Raw genomic sequence first — 27,032 nt, forward strand, 5'->3', positions numbered from 1 at the left:
GGTTTTAATTTTACAGTGCAATTCAATCGGCAAATTTCACGGAGTTGTAGATAATTTTACAACACGAAGGTAAAATTAATGGGTAATAAAAGGGGTAAAATTAATGGAACGGTAGCAAGGTAAGCACTGAAAATGTGAAAATTTCGCTGCTTGGGATTTATTCTAATGATTTGACAAAGGTTTCTAAGAAGCCGTATATACGACAGAAATGAAATAATAACACAAATAACCAGCATAACTATAGAAAAACCTGATATTCGTAAAATTTTAGAAAGTTCTTGAGCTCATAAAATTCGCAAAGATTGGCTCATAAAATTGCAGAAATTGATGCTGTATTAAAATTTCGGTCTTAATAATGTTGAAAAAATATTATATTAAAATTATTGATCATTTTTACTAAACAGCTTTTCAATACACACGTTTATTTATTCACTGAATAAGTTTTAGGTTTACGCATAAAAATTCCAGGAATGAAGGAACTCGTCACGTTTTGCCATGACATCTATGCTACAATGACGTGTATGAAATATTTTTCTATCGTGGAATTTCCAGTACCTACGAATTATAATGCAATAAACTACTTGAGGGAATAATTAGCCAAAAGGGGCTATTAGTCACAAAGTGGGATTTTGTCTCAAATCACTATAAATGCGTCATTTTACTTCATTTGAGTTTTTGCCATTCGGCAAAATCTAAGATATTTATTTTTCAAAATGAATCTGTGTGTTGTGAATTGACAAAACTAAGCTATTTGAAAAAAATATATGCAATTCTTAAGAACACTAGTTCATTAGTTTTGAATTGGATTGATAAAAATAATGCACTTCATTCATGATCTGTCCAGTTAAAAATATTCAGTATTTCCATAAAATGACGTTATTAACCCAAAAAGGCGTTAGCCCAGAAAGGCTAACAGTCTCAAAACTGCATTTTGCTTCGAATCACTAAAAGCGTTGAATTAGTTTTCAAACTGTTGTCTCTAAATATTATCTCCCTGTATTATATTTAAGGAAATTAAATAATGAATAATCTGCATAAATGTATGTTCCTCGCATTGTGGAAAAACAACGGTACCTACAGCCATGAAAGTTTGAATAACGTAGTCCTCCACCCGAATATGGGCACTTGAAAGCCCGAATTTGCACTTTGTTTTATCGTTTATTTCATATTTTGTAAATGTTTACGAATTTTTGATTAAAAATCTCCCAATTCAAAGCGAGCAGCAGCAGCACTGTTTGAATTAAACATTTTTATCTCCAGCGCACGAGACTGAATATGAAAAATTCTAAAGGTATGCTCTTTTTAAGTATTTTGTGATTTTGTTATTGAATTGAATTTTATGTGGGCTAAGTGCGAAGAAAGTAATATTAATGTAAAGTTAACATACAAAATATTAATAATAAACAGACAAAAATGTTTTGCAAGCCATCTTACTAAGGAAACTGAACATTAATGCGATGAACCAAGAAAAGACAAAAAATGAATAGAAAAATCTATGCTAAAGCATCGAGAATTCTGAACATTACTACTTTGTGCTGCTTCTGAAAGTTTTGTGATTATCTATTGAACTGTACATGGATAAGTGCGAAGAAAACAGTGCTTAATAATAAGGTTAAAAAGACAAAATGGGTTAGCAAATGGAGAACAACAGCAGACTGGTCAACTGCGAGCTCAGCGAGAGGGTAAGAAATCTTAAGAAACCCTATGACGACTTTTAAGATCGAAAATGTTTCAGCATTTTATTTTTAACTTCTTTTACTTTTTTCCGAGAAGACCTGAGGGATAAATAAATTGACAATTATATTTTATCTTCTCAAATTAAACATACTTAAATATTAATATTTTAATAATACTTATTGTTTTAAGGAGCATGGTTTCATTATTTACAAAAAAGAATTTGAATTTAAGTTACATCACACTTTTTTTCAAATTCTTCGGGTGCAAAATTCTAGAAACTGTGTAAATGAGAATTGCATTTTATTCCTCCTATTATTCGTGATAATTTATCATTCATTTTCTACTAATCATTGCATAACATTTATTATCTTGTTGTTTGAAATAGCATAAATATTGCAATATTTTTTTATTTCTAGTAACTCTTTAAAAAATTATTGTAAGACGGTTTCATCGGCATAATCTTAAATCATACCTTATTTTTATCACTTTTACAATTTATATTATCAATTAAAACGTAGAAGTGTGTTTTGATATTTTTTTGGGGACACACTGCATGCAATATATCTGCGAATGGAAAGCCCTATCATAAGTAATTCCTCGTTTCGGGCTTTTACCGGAAGGCGTTGGTAACTTCTAGGGTTTACCCGAAAGGCTTGGTAAAAGTCCGAAATGGAATCATATTAAAGCATACTACTTCGGACTTTTATCAAGCCATGTTGGTAGAAGCTAGGTTTTACTGGTAAAAACCTAGCATTTACAGACTTCGGGCTTTTACAGTAACATATATGTATATATATATATATATATATATATATATATATATATATATCTTCATCAGAAGCAGCTCTGGACATCTGATATGAATACACCGCCTTTAAATTCCTCTCCAGGTCAGGGGCGTAGCCTAAAATTCTTAAAGAGGTCAGAATAAAGAGGTGTTTTCATGATCATAATTCCAAAATGTCTCTAGCACTTCGACCCAGATCCCCTTTCTTCTGGTATAATACTTTTAATGTTTAGGACAAATTTCAAGATACACGTATGTGAATTTACTTGAAAGTGTTATGACGAATATTGTTGAGCATATACATACAGCTTGACCACTTCTAGGGTTTGCTGAATAATAAAATCATTAATTTATTTTGTGAATGCCAAAAGTATTCCATGAATGTAGAAAAAAAATTGACGCCAAACATTAAGTAATAATGTGCACCAAAAAAGCATATATGATCTGAGAAAGACATTTTCAGACATATATAGAATGAATTAATTTTGTAGTTAAAAATAAACTGAATGAATTAAAATCATTTTAAGAAAACACAAACATTGTGACCTTTATAAAAAGTTTTTCTCTTTCTTCTCCGTTTTTAACTTAAATAAATCAAAAATAAAAAAATTCTGATTATAGTAGAACTAACAGCCGAATAAAGCCAACAAAGAGGAAAGCTAAAGAAGAGAAATTTGCGCACATTTTTGTCGAAAGCCAAGGATTTATTTTTAATTTACCAGACATATTAATATTAAAACATAGAAGGGAACTCTGCTTCTCGGAACAGAACTGAATTGAAATTCAAACTAGAAATGCAATTTGCTTCATGGACTAAGAAACCAAGTTTCACAAAGAGGCAAACCACTTCTAAGATCAGGATTGTTAATCCCAAAGAAAAGCAAGTTGTTCCACAGTTCAACAATTTTATTTTCAAGAATTGCTATCGTTTTTCAATGAGCATCTTAATTAAGGTTTTGGAAGTACAATTATCTTTGCAGTCGACCCTCGAAAATTCTCAATATTTGCAGAGGATGCTGTGATGAATAATTTGTGAAGAGTTTTAAGTTTTATCAGTTATCTTCGTGTGCGTTTGTGAATTATTGCATCTTCGGAAACGGCTGTTAATAAGCATTTTAAAGCACAGCAATATAATATTTTGCTCGAAAATGTACGTAATTTGGATATTTTTCTTTAGAAGAGTTAATTTATAATTTTCAAGCAGTGCGATGTGATTGAAGTAGGTCCTCCTGAAAGCCACCAAGCTCCGTCTATAGTTCTATTAGGAGTATTATGCTTTTAGCCACAGTATAATACACAGAATAAATATATCAAGTACGATTCTGAAATAATTTGCTATTTTTACTATTGGGGTAGTTTGGTTAACAGATCAGCATGCTTCATGGGTTATGCTCAACATTCAAGTAATTGGTTACTATGCAAGATTTATTTTAATAAATACATTACATTTTATACCAAATCTGGCTTCTTCCTTTTCTGTTACTTCCAGAGAAAGCTAATTAAGCGTGTTTCAAAAATACTGAAAATAAAAGTTACAGAAAGAGATTTGGCAACATAGCTAGTGGCGTTGTATTATTATTATATTCCTCCTGTCTGGGTAGCTGCGTTGTTTTCTATCATTTCTAACCTTTGTTAGTAATTTCGTTTAGATATTGCGCTTAATTAAGAGCCAGGATGCTATGCATTTAATTGACTATTTGGTTTTGTATATACTTAGTTTGCTGTACCCTAAGCACCCCTTAATGAGTGATGATTTACGTTTTGTTTAATTTCAGTTTTAACTGCAAGTGAGTAATAAAGAAAAAAACTTTTAATTTATTTTTTTAACCTCTGTTGTATTAAATTACCTATTTTGCATTCTCAGTAAAAACAAGGAGATAATTCACTAAACACTGGTCGCACTAAATCATTAAACACTGAGAGTATGATGTGGATTCGCTTCCAAGCAAAAGGGACGGCCGCATGGATGTTTTCGTATTTTTCCCCGTGTGTAACGTATATACGAACCAGTTTCTCTTATAAAGTCCTCCACGAAGGCATTCCTTCTCGCAGGTAGGTAGCCCTAACGTGCTTTTCCGTAATATAATAAACCAACCAATTCTAAGGATCTTATTTTATATGAAATTTCATTAAAATGCTTAATATTTAAGAGAAATAGCTCATACAAGCTTCTGTTAACAATTATATATATTTCTTCCACCTTTCTACTTTAAACAAAGAACTTTTCAAACATGGATTGGATTTAGTACATTTTAAAAAACGTGATTATTTATGTTAGGAAGATTATTGATATAAATATTCTTTCTTGAAATGAATGCTTTCATGAAAGTTATTTTTTCTTGGAAATAGAACAACTGAACTGGCAGAGGAGTTTTTTTAACTGGGACTGTTGATTAAAGAAGAAGGCAATACGTTTTGTATGATTGTAAATGCATTTAAGATATTAAGTATCCGAATGTTAATTGACAATAATTAATAACTCATTATTTTTTCATTTCCTTTTACACGAATATTAATCTTATTATTTAATTAGTTATTTATTTATTATCTAATAATTCAGTTACTGTATTATTACTTTTCAAGAGGTAGCATTCTACTTGATCTTGCATTATGAATTCCACTGGATATTGCTTTCTAAATATATATATATATATTTCTATATATCCATATTGCTTTCTAAATTCTAAATCTTGCATTCTAAAATCTACATTTTTTTTTCATTCTAAAACGTATATTCTATGTATTTTGACTCTGAGTGGCAGGATCATAATTTCGTTCCAGGACCACTGAATATTACCCACAAACTAGGCTTCAGCATTTTGGGCGCCCTATTTGATCATTATGGTTGGCGTTTCATATGAATTATTGATATTTCAAACCAAAATATACCTTCATCCATTTTGTAACGGTATGGTACAATGCATGCATCGACAACTAAAAGCATCCATTAAATGCCATGCTACAGTTAGATGGATTGGATTTGGATTATTCAGTTATGGCAAAGCACACGAGGGCTATCTGCCTAAGGGGAGGGATGCCTTTCGTGGAGGACTTTCTAAGGGAAACTGGCTCGTATACACGTTACACATGGGGAAAACCACGAAAACGCCCATTCAGCCAGCCCGTTCGCGGGATTCGAACCTCAGACCGAACTACCAGTGTTCAGCGTCTTTACCGCTCGGCCGCTGGTGGGCCTACAGTTAGATGGAGGGATGTGTTGCCATCAGTTTTGCTTGGAATGAGGTCATGCATTAAAGAATATATTGAATCATTACCAGCTTAAATGGTCCAGAAATAATCTAATTAATAAAAAACACAAATATCTCAATATTTGCAACCTATTTAAACGAAATTTACGTGCTTTTCTTGAGACGAAGTTATCGATGATATCATCATTGATGTAAGTTTTGAGAAATATCATTTTATAGCAGCATAAATGAAAAAGAGTTTAATATTTTTTCTCTTAAACATAACCTCAAATCCAATTTTAAGAAATTCACTAAAAAATAGCAGCTTCTTTCTGCTGTATCTACTCATAGTAAAAATTTCCACAAAAATTCGTTATGTGAACCATAAATATTTTAAAAAGAATGCATCTGAATACAGTAAGGCCTTTTTATGTGTTTTGACTTCTTATTTTCGCCAAAAGTGAATTCTTATTGTCTAGTAATTTCATAATCATCTCTTCAGCAATATCTGTCAGACTGTTAGTTACATATTCTACCCTTACTTGATGTTTTGTTAAGCATTTAGAAAATTTTTGCAGTGTTTCGCTAATGAGCTCCTTTTCCAATTTTCAGTACCCGAAAGTAATTATAAGTGTACTCTCATCATGTTACTTCCATTAATGACGTTATTATTGCTTCAATGAACAAAATGCTTCATTTGTAAGTGGGCTGAAGAAATATTTTTTAAACTACCTGGATCTACTGGAGCTTCACTGAAATTTTCCTATCACATCATTAATTTCCTTTATATAATTTTAAATATTTTGAATCGTGTTACGATACAAAAGCAAAATAACAATAAAAAAAAAGGCCTGAAAGGTTTCAAATATTTACGGTCATACAAAAGGGTTTGTTAAGGCTTTTTATGCTCTCACTGTGCTCGCAGTCTGCTCTTGCACTCACTCCTGTTAACCCGCCTCTTTTCTTTAAAACTTTATTATTAAGCATCGTTTTCTTCGTTTTTACGCCATATATATATATATAGTTCAAAAGCAAAATCACAAAACATTTAAAAGCAGGATAGCAGCGTATGTTTAGAATTCCTTATGCAGTACTAAGTGTTGGCATACATATTTCTATTTTCTTCCCAATATTTTCTCAGGTCATCATATCAATGTTCAGTTTTCTTAGTAAGATGGTTTATAAAAGTTTTTTTTTTATTATTATTAATATTTTGTGTGTTAATTTCATTTATTAGAAGTCCGGTTCTTTGGACTCACACCACATAAAATTCCATTCAACAGCAAAATCACAAAATATTTAAAAACAGTATATCTTTAAAATTTCCGACAGTCAGTCTCACTCGCTGGAGATAAAAAGGTTTTATTCCGCAGTGTTGCCATTGCTCACTTTCAGACTTTTCAATTTGTTAATAAAAAATTCATTACAGTTTTATATGAAATAAATAAGAAAAAATATATAACATCATTCTACGAAAATCTTAACTATTTTAATTAGATAGATCCCAAACTTCTCACCACTCTTTTATAAGCATTGTTATTTTTTTATATTTTTATTCTTTTATAAACATTGAAGGGCGCAGCACAATATTTTAATATTTTATCCTTACCGCACTATGATGAAATTCTCAGTCGTTAGAAACTAACTAGTGTCATCTGTAAATTAACGCCTTAGGCATAATCAGTCATAGGTAACATGAAAGACTGCCTCTCATTCCTAGTATGTATGGACTTGTTCGGACCTGGGTAAGTTGCTCATGTTTTTAATGGTTTAACGTCGTATTCTGAAGCCAGTTGAAATTTTGTGCCTAAAATCTGTCAATAGTCCGAAACAGAGGGGCGTAAACTTAAAACAAATGTACTTGTATATCGTATTTGCTCATTCATTTCTCTCATGCTTGATTTTCAATACATAAATGAGAAACTTCTTCTCGTCTATGGTAACAATGTAAAACTTATGCACAGAAAAGTGCTTTATGTAAGTTGAAAAAAAAAAAAAAAAAAAGTTTACAGGAATTTAAAGCATAGAATACAGTAATATGAGTACATTTTGCAATGCATTTAAATTAAGAATATATATTTTTTAAATTTAAGCTTTTCCCTTAAACATGATATATACCGCAGAAATATCTCTTCTCGACTTTCAGGATGTAAAATTAGTAAACAATGGGAGGGAATATGCGATTAAATACACCCTGTTCAATATATAACTTTTATTACTCTTTGTTCAACATCTAACTGTCTGATTCATTCATTTGAGGTTTTGCAGCTGAGAATGGTGGTTCGGTAAAACCATCGAAACTAGTCCTACGAAAATTTTAAAAATATAATGCTGATTTTTGTTGTTTGACTTCTGAATTAGTATTTATTCGGCGTGTTATTGTGTCTTAATCAAACTGTCTGTATTTATTATTTTTAATTCAGTTTCAGTTAACTTTACCTGGAAAATTTGCACATAAATTCTACGATCGTCTACTAAGAACTTTTACATAAAATTGCAATTATTGCGACCATTTCTCAGATATATGACTGGTTATTCAAAGAAATGAAAGGCCATTTTATTTTATGATAAAATTTGATGAATATTTTCGCTGAAGATAGAGAAACTTGGAGATGCTGGATATTTCCGGCAATAATCAAAGTTATTAAATAAAACGGGATAACCTCGTCTTTGGGACTCACACCAATTAAAAGTTAATTATCTAACTAAAACATGCATCAAAATTAGCCTTCCAGAAGAAAAATACATATGTCAATAATCATTTTCTTTTATGTTTTGTAATAACAGATAATTTCAGGATTTAACTAGTAAATCTCTATTCTTAAGTCATGTATAATTTTATCGCTATGAAATTAATAGTATATGAAAGAGAGCAAAAACTAAATATGTCATATAGCCCTTTGCATATTTTAGACATGTATTATATGAGGATCCTGTAAACATCTGCTAAACAGTACAAAATTTGCTGAAACTAGAAAAGTAATAATAATCATAAAGAATAAAGTTCCTGTAAACATCTGCTAAACAGTACAAAATTTGCTGAAACTAGAAAAGTAATAATAACCATAAAGAATAAAGATAAAGTTCTTTAAAGACAGGAATTTATTCCTGTTCAATGAATGCCGGTCAAAACCGTAAGAATTTAAAAAGAAATTTTTTGAAACATTATATATAATGCAGAATAATCTAGTGATATGTCTATTACTCCTAGAAACTAAAATATTGAGTTTTAACAAAATAATATTCCACATTGAAACTGTTTGATTGCGGTGGTTAGTCTTCCCAATTAGCAATGGTATTTGATGATTAGGTCCCTACTCTGTTGGTATGAGGGTAGTGAAACCAACTGTTTAGTCTCGTTCACAGATTCGAATCCCAGAGAAGAGTAAGTGCATTGTCTCTTTGCGGTAAGAGAAAATTTTAAATGCTGTCGAGTGGAAAGTCCCCTTAAAAAAGCTGGAGGTAGAAGATTTGGTGTTGGTTGGTGTATTTAATTATGGCAAAGCACACTAGGGCTATCTGCCTAAGGGGAGGGATGCCTTCGTGGAGGTCTTTCTAAGGGAAACTGGCTCGTATACACGTTACACATGGGGAAAACCACGAAAACACCCATGCAGCCAGCCCGTTCGCGGGATTCGAACCTCGGACCGAACTACCAGTGTTCAGCGACTTTACCGCTCGGCCGCTGGTGGGCTCTGGAGGTAGAAGAAGATGACATAAGAGACCCTCAAATTTGTCGATTGGCGGGTTCTTTTCCACAAGCTTTTACTTTTCCACAAGTGTAATTCAGTTGCCCAACGTGGTGCACCTTGAGCAGCGTTTCTCTCTGATGAAGACTGAGACAGCTAAATGACCAAAGAGTTTTGCTTATTGCAGAAGAACTCATTAAGTTACAAGTTTCCGACTATTAGGAACAATTGCATCGATTAGATTCCTATAATTGATTTGATTTCTATGATTACGGTTCCTAATGATCCTAAGATTATTAATTCCTACGATTATGGTCCAGAAAGATTATTGATTTTATTTATTTATGATTACGAAATTTTCTGTAAAGGAAATGTAACTTCTTGAGTTTTGCCTAGTCTATAAAGGGAGCACAAATTTAAATATAAACAGAAGTTTCTATAAAAATTTGTATCTATACAATTTCTGATGACGTTAAATGAGGATACAGACAATATGAATTTATTTAATATAGAAAACAGGAAACCATAAGGAAACAGGGCTTCATAAAAGACTGGCTATAATCTCTCACTCATTTTACAGCGTCACATGCAGCTGCGGAGAATGCAGGCTAAGATGAGCTACCAACTTTTTTGTTGTCAGCTTCACTACGGCAGGCCTGGGAAAATTCGAGTACATAAAATGATTGAGTGAAAATGCGCCCAAGAAATTTATGAACTAATGCGAATATTTCTGAGAGACTTACGTAAGATATAGAAAAAAGGTTTTCAAAGGAAAAAATGAGAAAGTGAGATAATGGAAACTAGAGACTTTTGAATCGATTTGATGAAGATAATGTAACATATTTAATTATTAAGTCAGTTCTAGCATGAAAGACCACCAAATTATAACTGGTTTTTATTATTATTCATTACTATTATTCTGCTTGAAATTCACGTAATCACTATGAAATTTAATAACAAAATTACTCATCAACAGATTTACTCGTCAAATATTATTTATTGGTATAATTCTTACATCAGGTAGTAAAATTCATTTTAAGAAAAGAATTTGGTTTTATTTTTCAATATTTGCAATTAGAAGTTCATGGTAATGCCCCCCCCCCCAGAAAAAAAGAAAAAAAAAAGGCGGGGGAAAAAAAAGAGAGAATAAGTTAGATAATTAAGAGCTTAGTAGTTCATGAAAATTAATTTAAAATTTTCAATAAAACATTTTATATTAGAAGTGTTTACAAATATGCCAAATAATAATTATTATTATAACAATCAAGAATCATGAAAAAACAATCATTATTTTATCGACCCCATATCGACCATAATCTTTTTATCATTTTATCGACCATAATCTTTTTTTTTTTTTTTTTTTTTCTTTTTTCAGTCGCTAATGTAAATCCTTTCAAGCCCGCCTCTTAGAATTTAAAACGTCAACAAATTTATGGTTAATTTTAAGCTTTCATATCCTATTAGAACTCCGAAAATGCTTTAAAAGTAAATATCGAAATATGTATCATAATTTGAAAATTAAAAAGAGGAATATTTGATCGCCAATTGTAAACAAACTCTTTCTAAACTGAACGCGAGATCGTTAAAATCCATCCAAAACCAGCAAGTTTTGTTCATTTAAATAGCTACTGCAAAGAGAAAAGTCGCTCACCGTGGCTTCCTGGTCGACATTCCACCGTTTGGACCAGTCGTGAAAACGGCCTTCCACATCGCCACTTTGCGCACTGAAGACAAAACTCCATGCCTGAAGTAGAGTGTGTAGTATGTGTGCATACCGGAATTTCAAGACCAGGTCTTCCCTAGAGGAAGGGCGTAGACGGCTGTGACGTAGGCCTGGCACGTGCTCTTGCGGCCGGACACACCCACGGGGATATCTTTCATTTGTCGTGGCAGGTGAGGCTTTCATAATCTCTGACGGCTCTTTTTCTCTATCTTGACTGATTTCTCGACTCTCTTTTTATTTTCTCTTCTTTTTTACTTCTTTTGTGGTGGTATTTTTGTTTTCCCTTTTCCTGCTGGAAGGAATTAGAGCTGTTATTTCCTATTCCTCCTTTAGTTGTTAGTGCAGATGGAAAATAAATCTAGGAAATGTTTTGACCATTTCTTTCTTAAGTGATTCCTATTAAAGCGCATGTTTGTTGTTTTATGTTTTAACAGAGTTACAGATTTGATAACTGAAATGAAATACTATTGATACCCTTGAGTACACTGTCTATGATTCCTTTAATAGATTTCAATAAGTATTCTTTTCCAATTTCAGTGGATCCTATCAAAGATGCTTAAAATCATACAGTAAAGTATCAAAATAAAAATTTAAAATTACACCAAAAGAGACATTTTGTTAACATTTTGTGTGTTACCTTTATTAATTAAATATCATGTTCTTTGCACTTAAACCATAAAATTCAGTTCAAGAGCAATATTGCAAAATAATTTTAAATTGAGCATATCCTTAGAATTTCCGATACACAGTCTCACGCGCTGGAGATAAAAATGTTTTTTCTGCAAAACGTTGCCACTACTCGCTCTGAAATCCTCAAATTTGTTAATCAAAATTTCGTTAAAGTTTTACAAAATATGAAATCGATAATAAAATAATACTCTAGCGATTTGCACGTACTTAAAAAGTCCTCCACGAAGGCATCCCTCCCTTAAGGCAGATAGCCCTCGAGTGCTTTGCCATAATCTAATAAACCAAACGATTTGCACGTATAACCTAGGATCTAAGAATTTTTACAGCACTGGCAAAAAGGGATAAAATAGCATACATATTTATGCTATAAAATTACTTCTTTTAAAGTTAAAATGAATTTTATAGTTAAATAAAATTCCCTTTTGTAATTTAAAACAACATTGGTGAATAAATAATTTGTAATAAAATTTCTGTTGATTTCGATTTTTGAGCTGTTTTAGGGTTAAATTGGCATGCTGATTTCAGATCTTTAGTTAATTTTCATCCACCACGCCAAGTTGTCCACCAGCTATACGCTCAGTGCCAGTTTTTAAAGAATTAACCTCTTTGGAAACACAAGACTACGATTCTGGTGAATATCGAATTGACCAGAACGACGAAGATTTTGAAACTGAAGATGGTTCTGTTCGTAAGGGTTTCACCAGCATGACTTGAATGATTTGGCTTGAGAATAACTTGCTTGAAAATGAAGCTAAGGTGTCCCAATTTCGATCAAGAGAAAGTGCGTTCGAAGTAATGATGGATTTGTGTATTGGATAATTTATATGGTTTAAAGAAAAGAGCTGGGAATTTAAGTCTATAACCCAACTAAATGGCGATTGTTCATCGAAATAGATCTAAGCGGAGCTTGAAGTGTACGCACCTCCACAATGGATATTTATTTTGTGCTGTCACAGTAGGCGATTCAGTTTATTTGTGTTACGAATATGAAGACATAATGTGAGCCATTGTTTCGTTGCAATATCGCATGCAGCAATGGATTATCTGCGTTGACTTTAAAAGGTCTATGCTGTTGCTAAACACTCCTTAACTAATCCCATTTCATAAATCAGTTTAATATTAAGCAATAGTTGCACGTTATTTTTATTTCTGCTTTTCGTGATTTTATACTGCAGATCCTTTTTAGATTAGTTGTATACTGAATGATAAAAATGTCGAAGCGAAAGTGTCGAACATTTTTTTTAAATGCTGATTCTCGAAGAAGTGGACAAAAGGACAAAGATGAAAGATATTGCCATAGAATTCGGTATTTTACAAAAATATTTTATCGACAATCCTGAAAAACTTGATTAAACTTTTTTCAACCTTTGATTCCGCCAATCAAAGTGCCAAACATAAGAAAACGCGCGATTATGATGATGCTGATGAAGCAAGTTTAAAACAGTTGCGCAGAATGAGAGGAAAAATACACCGGGATGAATTACATTGGTACTATGAAATTCAGCATGACTTGAGTGAAAAATGTTCATAACCACCCTTAAAGTTATGTAAAAGCAACCTCCATCAGGAACACAAAACATTTTTTTTGGCAAACTGCATATATTTTATATATGAAACATCCTTACAAAAGTAAAATAGAAACGAACAAAATTATAGATAATGTACAGGAGAGAAGCCCATATATCCCATATAAAAGTTAAATTTGCAAAAAAAAATTATTTATTGTGACAATTACTCTTAGGTTCTATTAACAGTTAAGCTTTAGTACACTGTCTTCTATTTTCATGTCTTCAATCGCAATAATTCATTTACACCAAGAGTTCAAGCAAATTCAAGCTGCGCATACATGTAATTAAGTGCATTTGACCCTTAATTATAACCCATCTAGTTACAGAATATTTGAGCATTTGTCGTCTTTCGTAGATTCTTCTGGATAAACTTGAAATTTCATTCACGCAACCTTAATGTTTAGTTGTTAGATTCACTTAATACAACTTGTTCATGCGATGCGTGCGTTGTTATACAACAATTTCAAATTAACTAGAAGTGGACTGTACTAAATATTTTATTCAACAACTTTAATCAAATGCGTGCCATCTTTCAAGCGATGACTTACTACTAACAACAACAGCAATAAAAAATAAAAAACTGAGTAAGCGTTTACAGGGTTGGTGTAATGAACATCTGCGCCATGCAAGGCGCCAAGAAGAGAAAAAATGACGTAATCTTACAGTTAAATAGTCTTAATGACTTAATGACTTAATGACCTTCAATGCCCCGGCATTGAAGGGTTACTTCAATAATTTCGTGCGATAATACTCATAATAACCTACAAAATTGTACAATTACTACCTTATACAATAATGCAATACGAATAACATCTCTGAATTCAATATAATAATATACAATTTTCAATACAAAAGTTTATACACAATACTATTTACAATACAAGTTTTATAATAATAAGCTAACACTTAACTAACTTAGGAAGCTTCTTCTTGGGGTAAAATTGCAATTTTTGTAATTCCACGCTTAATGATGCCCTTTGCTGTCTGTAATTCTACTACTCTAACCTTACTGTCAACTCCAGGAAAAAGTCTCGTAATGCGCCCTAACACCCATCTACAGACAGGAAGCTCATCCTCCTTAACTAGTACTAGCATACTTATTTTAATATTCGTTTGTTCTACCTTCCATTTTGAACGCTGTTGTAGTGTGTTTAAATAGTCCCTATGCCAACGATTCCATATGAACTGGACAAATCTGGTAGTTCGTTTCCATCTTGAGAGTCTGTTTTCAGGTATATCAATTAATTCGGGTTCTACTATAGCATTCAAGGGTCTTCCAATGAGAAAATTACCTGGTGTTAATGCCTCTAAATCATTTACATCGGAAGATAAGGGAGTAATAGGGCGAGAATTTAAAACAGACTCTATCTGAGTTACTACAGTTAATAACTCCTCGAAAGTCAACCTTGCATTACCTACAATCCGCTTTAAGTGATATTTCACGGATTTTATTCCAGATTCCCATAGTCCATCATATAGTCAAAATTAGGTGTCCGTGGGGGAATAAACTTCCATACTATTCCTTCTTCACCTAAATAATCTGCTAATTTTTTGTCAGGATTTCTAATTAAATTGTTAATTCTTTGCAATTCGGCATTTGCGCCAACGAAGTTTTTTGCGTTGTCTGAGAAAATGATTGAGCATTTTCCGCGCCTAGCAATAAATCTCTTTAAGGTGGCAATAAATGCGTTAGTGGTGAGATAACTCACTAGTTCGAGATGCACTGCCTTTGTTATAAGGCAAATGAAAAGAGCTAAATATACCTTATGAAGAGTTCCTTTCCTCTGTCCCTTGTACCTAATAAAAAATGGACCGCAAAAATCGGTGCCGACACGATTAAAGGGTGAGCTTGGATTTACGTGCTCTGCAGGTAATGACCCCATAATTTGTTCGATAGTGACTGGTTTATTTTTACTACAAATTATACATTCATGGGTAATCTTTCTAGTTAAATTCCTACCTTGTAATGGCCAAAATTTCTGTCTCATAAAACACAATAATGCTTGCGAACCTAGGTGTAAATATTTCCGATAATAATGCTCAGCAATCAGCTTAGTTAGTTTGCATTTAACAGGCAAAATTATTTGATGTTTTTGTGAAAACATTACATTGGCCCCTTGTAATCGGCCTCCTACTCTCATTACATTATTTGCATCCAAAAAAGGGTTCAAAGAAAGTAAATTACTTTTATTATTAATGGGTTTACCTTGTGCGAGGGAGTTGTATTCTGAATAAAAACTACATTTTTGAACCTCTCTTACTAAAAAGGATTCTGCCTCATTTAACTCCTTTGAACTTACTCCTCCTGTTCTTCTCTGTGCTCCTTTCTGATTTGCACACCTAGAGTTCCAAATGAACCTGAAAATATAACTAACAATACGTAATACTTTTAAATAATTGTTAGTGATATCTAGGACATTATCAATAAATTTTGAAGGCAAAGTGCATAAACAAGCAATGTCAGTTCTTTTTCTCAGTTCATTAGAAAATGTCTCTGTTTTTTCTAATTGTTCAAAGTCAATGTTCTTGTTAGGTATGACACCCTCACTCAAGAATGGAGGACCCTTCCACCACAGATCAGCAGCATGCAGCTTGTCAAAATTCAGTCCTCGGGAAATAAGGTCTGCCGGGTTCTCCTCTGAACGCACATAATTCAACTGGCATGTCTGTGTTAGGTCTTGGATCTGCAACACTCAATTAGCAACAAAAGTTTTTAGTACATGCGGGGAATTCTGAAGCCATGCTAACACTATGGTTGAGTCACACCACAGACATATTTTACTGATGTCCAATTTCAATAAAGGCACCACCTTTGCAACAAGCTGTGCTAGCAGTACAGCTGCGCAGAGTTCCAGTCGAGTACTGTCAGCGGTTTTAGTGGAGCTACTCTGGACTTGCTGCAAAGCAAATGTGAAGATAAATTAGGTCACTTCTACAGCATAAATAGATGGCTACTCCGTATGCGTGTTCTGATGCATCTGAAAATCCATGAATTTGTATATCAGAAAAACTATCCTGTAAAACATATCTACTGACTTTCAAATTGTTGATAGATTGCATTGAATCAATAAAAAGTTGCCACTCCTTAATTATCCTTTCGGGTAGCGGATCGTTCCAATCAAGCTTCAATAACCAAAGTCTTTGGATGAAGATTTTTGCTTTTGTTATCCCTGGACCAAGCAGTCCTAATGGATCATAAATGCGAGCAATATCAGACAACACTGTTCTCTTTGTGTAAGTATTTGGTTTCTTGATGGTTGATTTGTACGAAAAACAATCTATCTTTGGATTCCATAATAATCCTAAAGTTTTGATGCTCTGATCGTCATCGAAATTACTGAAAGAATATTCCTCTTGTCCATCCGGAAACTGCAAAAGATCAGTATGATTAGCACACCATCTGTGCAGACGCATTCCTCCACGTGATAATAGGTTAATCAATTGCGACTGTAATTCTTAGCCTCTATTAGAGTATGGGCTACTGTGAGTACGTCATCGACATAAAAATCCCTTTGTACTATTGGCGCTGCTAACGAAAAATTGTTTTTCTCGTCTTCTGCTAATTGATTAAGTGTGCGTGTTGCTAGATATGGTGCGTTGGAAGTACCGTAAGTTATAGTCTTCAGTCTATAGACCTTAACTGGTTCTTCTTCACTACTCTTCCATAAGATGCGTAATAAATCTCTTTGATGTTCTTTAATCAAAATCTGACGATACATTTTTACAATGTCTGCTGTGAAGGCAATTTTATGCGTTCGAAATCTGCAAATAATATCAAATAGTTCGTCTTGAACTAACCCTCCATTCAGCAGAATGTCGTTTAACGAAATTCCAGTAGTCGTAGGAGCAGTGGCATCGAACACTACCCTAAGTTTAGTGCTAGGTTTCTCGGGTCTGAAAACCCCATAGTGAGGAAGATAATATGAGAAACTAGAGCTATCCCCTTCATCAATTTCTTCGGAATGGCCTAATTCATTATTTTCCTTAATGAAATCTTCGTATAAGTGTTTCATTGCGGGATTGCGAGTGAAGCGTTTAAGTAGATAATTCAGTCTTTTGCTAGCGTTTTCTCACGATTCGCCTAAAAGGCTAAGTCCTTCCTCCTTAATTGGCATTTCCACTACATATCTGCCATTATCTTGCCTCGTGTGTGCACGAAGAAAGTGCTGTTCACAAAATTCCTCTTCCTGACTTTTCACTTTTTTTGCTTCATTAATACCTTCAATCTCCCAAAACCTTCTCATGTTGTCAGATAAATTATCCCCATTTTCCACAAACCCACAAAAATTATCAACACTGCCTTGCTACGGCATGCGTACTGACCCGCTAACGATGTATCCAAAAACTGACTGATGGAGAATCAGGTCTTGCATATTTATTCTATTTGTTCCCAGTAAATCGAAAAATATTTCGTTAGATAATAAAACATGTATTTGACCAGGTTTATAAAACTCTGGATCAGCTAAACCAATGAGTTGCAACTGCTTAACATCAGGAATGTTTATATATCTAGCAGGCGTTACGCGAGTTATTTTTGGAACAACAAAAAATTGTAAGGTACGAATAAAATCTCTAGTAGCGTTAGCGATGGTTGCTATAGCTTTTTCCTTAACACCCATAACTGTATCAGGTTCAATGTTCCTTCTAACCTTTTTCGGGAACATACAAGGACCTGACTAGGAACAGAGAGCTTACTAAAGCTATGTTCACTAATTGTAGTAAGTAGACAGGATACAGACGAAGGGTATACAAAACCCTTTATTTTTCTCTATATACAATAACTTCCGTACTTCGGAATACAATGACCCGCCACTCGGGGTCTAACGTAAAAGTAAAAAAATAAAACTAAACTCTAATTTAACTTTAGAATAATACACGTGGAAGATTGGCCTTATAATAACAGGAAGCGTATGTAGCACAGAAACTGTGAACACTACAATACGTTTACTTTATCAAGAGGATTAAAACCTCTGGCCTGGTAGGCAAATAGCAACTGCGTAACTTCTAAGGTAAGCGGCCTGCTTCGAACTCACTGCTTCCTCTCTCTTGGCAAAAAGGCCACACTTAAATACTTGGCGTTCGCCAGACAAACTTTGCATAAAAACCTTCACGCTTATAATTCTGGCCGGAAGTAGAAAATAAGAAGTGATAGTAAAGATTTAAAATAAAATAAACGTTAGTAAAACTTACGATCCTTACATACTTCCCGCCAGAGTTAATTAGTTTGAAACTGAGGTCTAAAACGACCTTGTTGAAAACTTTTAGCTCTAGAATCTAACGCGAGGCCAACCTTTTACAAACACAACTTAGCTAGAAACTAGAAATTTAAAAGAAAGAAATTTGTTACAATAGCAGCTCCCAGGATATACAACAATCTTTTTTTCATCTGTACTGCATCTAAACAGGAGCTTTATTCAATTCTGGTTCCTTCCAGAGATCTGGAAGGAAAACTAGTTTAATGAAATGTTACACAATGACATTGCAAATAACATATAGAATATACTTCTCTTAACATTCTTATTTCATTCATGACTATTTTAATTATCTCTCCCCGTGCTCTCTGACATGTGTTGTAAAAAAACACCGAAAACGAATGTGTTTCTGTCTACGTGTGCCACACTTCCTCCTACAATCAAAACACTAACGTGTTAAAATTCAACATAACGAGACCTCTTAACACACCCTACTTTCAACTCTAAACCCTGAGGTACTATTCTAAAAGTGGCTAACTCTAAAGTGTAGCGTCAGAGAGCCTAACTACATCATTCAACCTTTACCACATATTCGCCATGATTTAATCTTTACAGTCACACGAATAACAAATTTTTAACATTACTTTCACTTTTACCATATCACGGTATTTCTTAACATTTAAAATAACAGTTCACATGTATATAAGAACATATCAACATGCCGTTAATTTTACACCTTTGAAAACAAAAATTAGTAGTACATTGTTAACTTCTATTCTTTTCAAAGCAAGTGCCAATTCTTTCTACATTGAAATAATACTACATTTCAAAAAATCTTTCAGACTAAAACTTCTTTCTTGCTAGAATGTTTTAAATAAAATTTATACAATAACTTTTTACAATATTTAAGTCTTTACACAACGCTATTATACATCAACTTTAGTTTTACGCACGAGTAATTTAAAAACATAATACGAAAATCGGTCACAACTCATTTCTCGCCCTTTTGGCGATAAAGGTAGACCTCGCATGAGGTAAAACTTCTTGAAATCTGCCACTTGCAGTAAGAATGAAAGATTAACTTAAGTTTGCAAAGTAACATAAAATTTTACTTATCTTTGTAATATTCGGACATTCTTTTCTGGGCCCAGTCTTTAAAGGTACTGCAGATAGTAGCTTGGTTTATCCTCCTTCTTGTACGGGCTAGCCCTTCAGTGCTTTCCTCTGGAAGCTTCCTTTTTTCACCAGTACGGCCACCCTTGAATACTTTTCTTTTCTCCTCTGCTTGCGGTTTTTGCCGTTTGATGGCAGCTGGTCTTGGCGGAACCGGGAAACTTCTGTCGTGATCCTGCTTGGACCTCGTTGTTGGCAGTTCAAATTTTTCTTGTACTTTTTCCTCCGCCGCTGATGGCCCTTCCGCAGTTCGGCGACTTTTGCTGCGGAGAGTTCTGTCGGATGAGTAGATCTTCCGTTTTAAAGCCGGGTTATAGTTGCCGTCATTTCTACTGGTCCTCTTCACATACGTCGTCCTTCTCCCTTCTTCATTCTGGGGGTGTTCGTGAACTCTGTTTTCTGGACGGTGGAACGGCTTCTTTTTCTTGTTACCTTCCATTTTTCCGCGGGGCAATTTTCTTTTCACTTGCTTCTGTCTCTCATTGGCTTGCCCTTGTACTTGTCGTGTTTTCACCTCTGGAACTTGTACCTGCGGTGTCTGCCGTGCCGGATCCTGCAAAAGATCTGAAAAGATTTGCATTTTATTACGATCGAAGTAGGGCTTGATTTGATCAATGTTTGCGGAACAGGTTTCACCATTTCTGGCTTTTAACACTACAACAGCGTGAGTTATTTTTTCTATAACATATGGTCCTTCAAATCGTGGAAAAAATTTGGCAGTTGTATCTTCTGGTGCTGAAGAAAGTGAATGCTTAATTTTTAAAACTTCATCCCCTACTTTATAAGTTACTCCCCGTCGTTTCAAATCATAATAGAGCTTCTGTTTTCTTTGTGCTACTTCCGTATTCTTTTTTGCTTCTTTTATTAGTTTTTCTATATCACCCATTTTAAATTCTGGGGCTCTTTGTTGCACATAAAGTAGTTTATCTAACGGTCTTATAATCTTTCTGCCTAGAAATAACTCAGCAGGAGTTTTGCCCGTTGTATCATGTTTTGCGGTCCTAAGGGCGAAAGCAAATTCATTGACATAGTTATCCCAGCTTTTATGAAAATTATTAACATAACTACGGATAATTTTCACTATATTTCTTTTGACCCGTTCCGCTATATTTGATTGCGGCCGATACGGGACCATTTTTAAATGACGTATGCCCAGTTTTTGCACATGTCTTCAAATATATTACTTACAAATTGAGGACCATTATCCGATATAACTTTTAGGGGCGCCCCGTATTTTAAAATATATTTATTTAAAATAGAATCGGTAACCAATTTCGCCGAGGCTTGTTTTAAGGGAACAATTTCGGTCCATTTACTAAAATGATCAACCATAACAAGGAGATAGCGACTTTTATTTAACTGACTTTTTGGGAAAGGGCCCAATAAATCGATGCCAATTATTTCATTTGGAAATTCGGATTTAATACTATTTAGAAACCCGGCCGGGCGGAAATTAATATAATTAACGGCTTGACATGTTGGGCAGGACTGGACATACGCCCTTGTTAACTTTTGCAGTTCAGGAAAGTAGAGTGCCTCGCGTACGCGTTGGATAGTTTTTCGAATACCAGCATGAGAAGCTAAAGGGCTGTCATGGAGCTCATGCAGGATATTTAATCTAAGACTAGCTGGGATAACAGGTCGAAATTCGTTGTTGGAATTCGTAGTTTTTGTGTAGAATAATAGACCATCTATTAGTTCGTAATGGGCCGCCCTATTTCTTATCGCCACAATATCTTGGTGGCTAAAATTTTCAGGATCCTTCAAATACTCATAAATACTTCCAAACTCAGGATCCTTACCCAGTTCGGTTATTACAGTTTCTCGGGAATTTATTGTACACGCTGTAAGCATTGCAACTTTTACGGTATTACCCTGTTCGTCTAATTTAATTCGTGATAGGGCATCTGCTACGATATTTTCCTTTCCGGGGGTATGCTTGATTACCAGATTATATTCTTGCAGCTTGAGTGCCCATCTTATTAACCTTGGGGATAAATTTTTCCCTGAGTACAATCTAGTTACCGCCGCATGATCAGAGTATACTGTTATCGGCGCCTTTCCAAAATAGACTCGGAACTTTTGCACTGCTGACAGAACTGCAAGTGCCTCTCTCTCGGTCGCGGAATAGTTTCTTTGTGTTTGATTTAAAGTTCGGCTAAAAAATGCCACGGGCTGCTGATTTTGCGAAAGTACCGCTCCTACCGCATAATCCGAAGCATCCGCTGAAATTTCTAAATTTTCATCCTTTTCAGGAAATTTTAACACAGGGGCTTGCGTTAATGCTTGTTTTAATTTTTCGAAAGCACTATTGGCTTCGGCCGTCCACGAGAATCTTGCCTTTTTCCTTTTTAATTTTAACAATGGCTCAGCGATAGCCGCAAAATCTTTTATAAAGGACCTATAATATGAACAAAGTCCTAGAAAAGAAGAGAGCTTCTTTGCCGTGTTTGGAGTCGGATACTTTTGTACAGCGATTATTTTTGATTCATCTGTCTCGATCCCTTTTTGCGATATTTTGTAACCTAAATATTTTAATTCAGGGGCTGCAAATTTGCACTTTTCGACATTAACTTTTAGACCGGCCTCATTTAATAAAGAAAACACCTGTCTTAAATCCTGTACATGTTGGTCTAGATTATCACTAGTAATAATGATATCGTCGAAATAGATAAATGTGGACTTTCCAAGAACAGGTCTTAACACAATGTCCATGCATCGCTGAAATGTTGCTGGGGCCCCTGAAAGGCCAAACGGCATACGTAAAAATGCATAAGTGCCAGACTTGGTTATAAAAGCAGTCTTAGGCACGTCCTCAGGCCTCACCCCTATTTGAAAATAACCAGTCGTTAAGTCTAAAGTCGTCATGAATTTGGTTGATTTTATGTTCCTTAAAATTTCTTCTATGATCGGCAACGGATACCGGATATTTCGTTATGGAATTTAATTTACGGTAATCAATAGCGAATCTCCACCTTTTTGGATGCTCCAAAGGATAATCATTATTTTTCTTACATAAAACCACCGGGCTAGCATAACTACTTGAGATGGGCGTTATGATCTTTTTACGTAGCATATCGGTAATATGCCATTCTATAATTTTTTCCTTATTCTTATCATACCGGTATGGTTTTTGACGAACTGGCAATGCATCTCCGGTGTCAATACTATGGTTAGTAACCTGAGTAAATCCTGGAATATCACTAAATAACGAAGCAAATTCACTTACCACTTGTCGGATTCTATCTTGCTCGTCATTAGGCAGGTGGTCAAGATTTAACCTTGGCGGTTCAACCTTTTCTACAGGCACTGGTTTCATTGTCAGCTTAAGGGACGCTTCATTAAAATCCAGTGTAGCTTGTGCGCCTGAAAGAAAGTCTATTCCTAAGATCAAATATGCTTGCAGATTCTTTACTATAAAAAACATCACCTTTACTTGTTCGTCCTTGATACGGATATACAAAGGTACTTTACCTACGCACTTACATTTTTCTCCTTGCGCCGCTAATACTGTCGTATTATCCGCATTATATATGCGGTATTTGCGAAAATACTGTCTAAAAAAGACTTCTGCCACACAGGAACACTGCGCGCCGGTATCCAGGAGTGCGGTGGCTGGGATATTATTCACCAAGACTTCAATCTTCGGAAGAGTCAAATTTTTCACCATTACTGTATTTAACTTGTAGGAAGAGGGGTTTTCGTGGCCTTCGGATTTCCGCACCCTCTCGTCAGCAGAAATCCGTTTTAGTTTAAATTATTTTTCCTTTCCGTGCTTTCCTTCTTTTTCCCCTGGCCTTGAGACTTTTTTCCTGGGTTGCTATTGAACTGTCGACGTTCGCCGGCTGTTTTTGAATGCTCGGGTTTCCTTGTCCACTGATTCGCTTTTTCTCCGTAGCCGTATGCTTGAGTTTGCTATAGTCTTGGCGTACCAAATTGGTTTCGCTGTTGATATTGGCGTCTTCTTTCGACGTCCGCCGTTCTTCTACTTTCAAACTGGATTGCTAGCTCAAATAACTTTTCCAGTGTAGTCCGATTTCTTAATTCAATAAAGTCTTGCACTTGGGGTAGTAACCTCGGCAAAATCACTTGAATTATTTCAGGATCCGGACGGTTTCCATACAAGAGCTTGAAAACGTGAATTTTTCTTAAAATAAAGCTCGAGAGGTTTTCGATTCTTTGTTGATATATACTAAAAAGTTCCGTTTCTAATTTCGCACGATCCCTTACAACAGGGAAGGCTTTTAGTAGGGCAATCTTGAAATTTTCGTAAGTATAGGTGGGACTTCCTGCTTGACCCAAGAGACTTCTGCCGATACATTTGAACCAGTTAAGCGCTTGGCCCCTCAAAGCGCTGGTAGCTAAGGTAACTTTTTGAAACTCGTGCACGGGGTAGAGCATGAAGTGGTCATCCAATTTTTCCAAAAAACTGGTTACCGGTGAGTTTCCGTTAAACGTTGCTTCTGGTTTCATCGAAGCGCGCATGGTCTGGACGATGTAACCGAATCCTTCCAGGGCGGCAGCTGGCATTTCTGGATTCTGAGCCGTTTCTGCAGGCAGCACAGGTTCTTCTTGAAACTCGGCCATGGTTATTCTTCTTCGTTGGGCGCCACTATCAGGTTCAATGTTCCTTCTAACCTTCTTCGGGAACATACAAGGACCTGACTAGGAACAGAGAGCTTACTAAAGCTATGTTCACTAATTGTAGTAAGTAGACAGGATACAGACGAAGGGTATACAAAACCCTTTATTTTTCTCTATATACAATAACTTCCGTACTTCGGAATACAATGACCCGCCACTCGGGGTCTAACGTAAAAGTAAAAAAATAAAACTAAACTCTAATTTAACTTTAGAATAATACACGTGGAAGATTGGCCTTATAATAACAGGAAGCGTATGTAGCACAGAGACTGTGAACACTACAATACGTTTAATTTATCAAGAGGATTAAAACCTCTGGCCTGGTAGGCAAATAGCAACTGCGTAACTTCTAAGGTAAGCGGCCTGCTTCGAGCTCACTGCTTCCTCTCTCTTGGCAAAAAGGCCACACTTAAATACTTGGCGTTCGCCAGACAAACTTTGCATAAAAACCTTCACGCTTATAATTCTGGCCGGAAGTAGAAAATAAGAAGTGATAGTAAAGATTTAAAATAAAATAAACGTTAGTAAAACTTAAGATCCTTACAACTGTACCGTTGATACCTGAAATAGAAGCGTTTATTTTTCTTTTCTTCAAATTCAATAACTCAGCACCTTCTTTAGTAATGCAATTATTTTGAGAACCGGAATCCAGCAAGGCTCTCAACGAGATAAATTTTCCATCATTACCCTTAACGAAAATAATTGCAGTTGAAAGTAGAACTTGTTTATTAAAAGAACTGGAAATATTCAGCGCAGTACCGTTAATGGACTTTGCTTGGTTGGTTTCATTAGTGTCACTAACCTTTTGGCTGCTTGCCATTGGAGTAAATGTATCAGCATTTGGAGAAAGATTACTGCTTAATTTATTAGTCTTGTTTGTGATTTGATTCGATGTGCCATTTGCTTTATCGAAATTTTCTTCATTTCGATCAAAATGTAAGAGCGAATTGTGAAATTTCTGACATTTTCTGCATGTATTAGAACTTTTACAGTTTTTGATTGTGTGGACCGAAGATAAACAATTGAAACATAGTTTTTTTGTCTTTACAAATTCCAATCGTTTCTTGACTGTTAGATTTAGGAATTGCGCACATTTCAACAATAAATGATCAGCTTTACAATAAGGACAATTTTTTGAATTTTCCGAAAGTGATGTAAGAGCTTTGGTATTAAATGAACGTTTCGATTCCCCATGCGGAGGTTTGTAATGTGATAGGGTGCGAGCGTGTTCCTTCAAAAAACATGTCAGTTGTTTAACCGTTCCTATCTCGTCTTCTTTAAGTGACCTTTCCCACCAACACCGAGTATTTCTATCCAACTTTTCAACTAATAAATAAACAATTAACGTGTCTGAAAATTCTTCCACCTTTTGCTCCAATGCTTCCAAGGATCGTAAACATTCATGCACCTTATCGATAAATTTTAAAAGTGACGAAGTAGAATCACTCGTTTGAGGTATAGAAATTAATTTCTTTATAATAGAATTGATCAGATCTTTTTTGTTGCAATAGCGCTCAACCAACAGATTCCATGCTATGTCATAATTCGAATCTGAAATTGGAATGGACTGAATAATATTTAAAGCGTCTGCCTTACACGAACTCTTTAAATATTGCAATTTTTGCGCATTAGTTAATTTGCTATTTTTATGCACAGCTGCGGAAAATAAATCCTCAAATTCAATCCATTCTTCGATTTTCCCACTAAATATTGGAAGAGACAATTTAGGCAATTTTATATTCGAAACAATTATGTCTTTACTCGAACCGTTTTCATTTGAGCAGCTATTCCTTTGAGAACGGATCTCAGAAATTTTTCTTTTAATTTTCAAATGAATTTCGTCGAGATTATCTACTACATTTTCCTTTTCCTTAATGAATTCGTCAGTGTCCTTTTCTTCACAATGTGCAAATAAAGAATCGAAAATGTTACTTAATTCCTTTTTAAATTCTAATATTTTTGATTAGTATAACTCCAATAAGGAAATATCTGCTTCATCCACTGTAGAATTTACCTTATTTTCAAACTTTCTGATACTGCATTTTAAACTTTTTTTGTTAGCTTTAATCGCTTTCAATTCACTCATCATGAACAAATAAATAATTTATCACTTACCGTGATTGCAGATTTCTCAACAGCAACACCGGAAATGAACGATGACACAGTATCCAATCTTAATTGCATAATCCACACGAAAACGAAAGCATTCCAAACACTCTATATGAAGTTATGCGTAATACAACCAAACGAAAGTATTCCAAATGTTCTAAAAGGTTAATTTTAGCAACGATGTCTTTTACCTCCGGCTCGGCGGGCCATAAAGTGTTCATGCGATGCGTGCGTTGTTATACAACAATTTCAAATTAACTAGAAGTGGACTGTACTAAATATTTTATTCAACAACTTTAATCAAATGCATGCCATCTTTCAAGCGATGACTTACTACTAACAACAACAGCAATAAAAAATAAAAAACTGAGTAAGCGTTTACAGGGTTGCTGTAATGAACATCTGCGCCATGCAAGGCGCCAAGAAGAGAAAAAATGACGTAATCTTACAGTTAAATAGTCTTAATGACTTAACACAACTAAACATTAACACTACCTACCCTATGATCAACTGTACCTATGTATCTTTTCAATTCAATCAAATATTGACTTCTGTAGATAGATAGTAGTCAAGTAGTTACTTTGCTGAAGGA

General features: G+C 34.6%; 1 long non-coding RNA gene across 1 annotated transcript in view; it reads right to left on the reverse strand.

Moving 5' to 3' along the window:
- LOC146998474 (uncharacterized) overlaps positions 1-11,248 on the reverse strand; it is a 56,037-nt gene extending 44,789 nt beyond the window's left edge. The window contains exon 1 of the long non-coding RNA XR_015039450.1: positions 10,993-11,248. This is a non-coding gene — a long non-coding RNA (uncharacterized LOC146998474). The remainder of the gene's footprint in view (positions 1-10,992) is intronic.
- Positions 11,249-27,032: the final 15,784 nt, after the last annotated feature.

Source organism: Stegodyphus dumicola, chromosome 2 (assembly GCF_044657685.1).
Source record: "Stegodyphus dumicola isolate Sdum_Otavi_A_Nest chromosome 2, ASM4465768v1".
NCBI lineage: Eukaryota > Metazoa > Arthropoda > Arachnida > Araneae > Eresidae > Stegodyphus > Stegodyphus dumicola.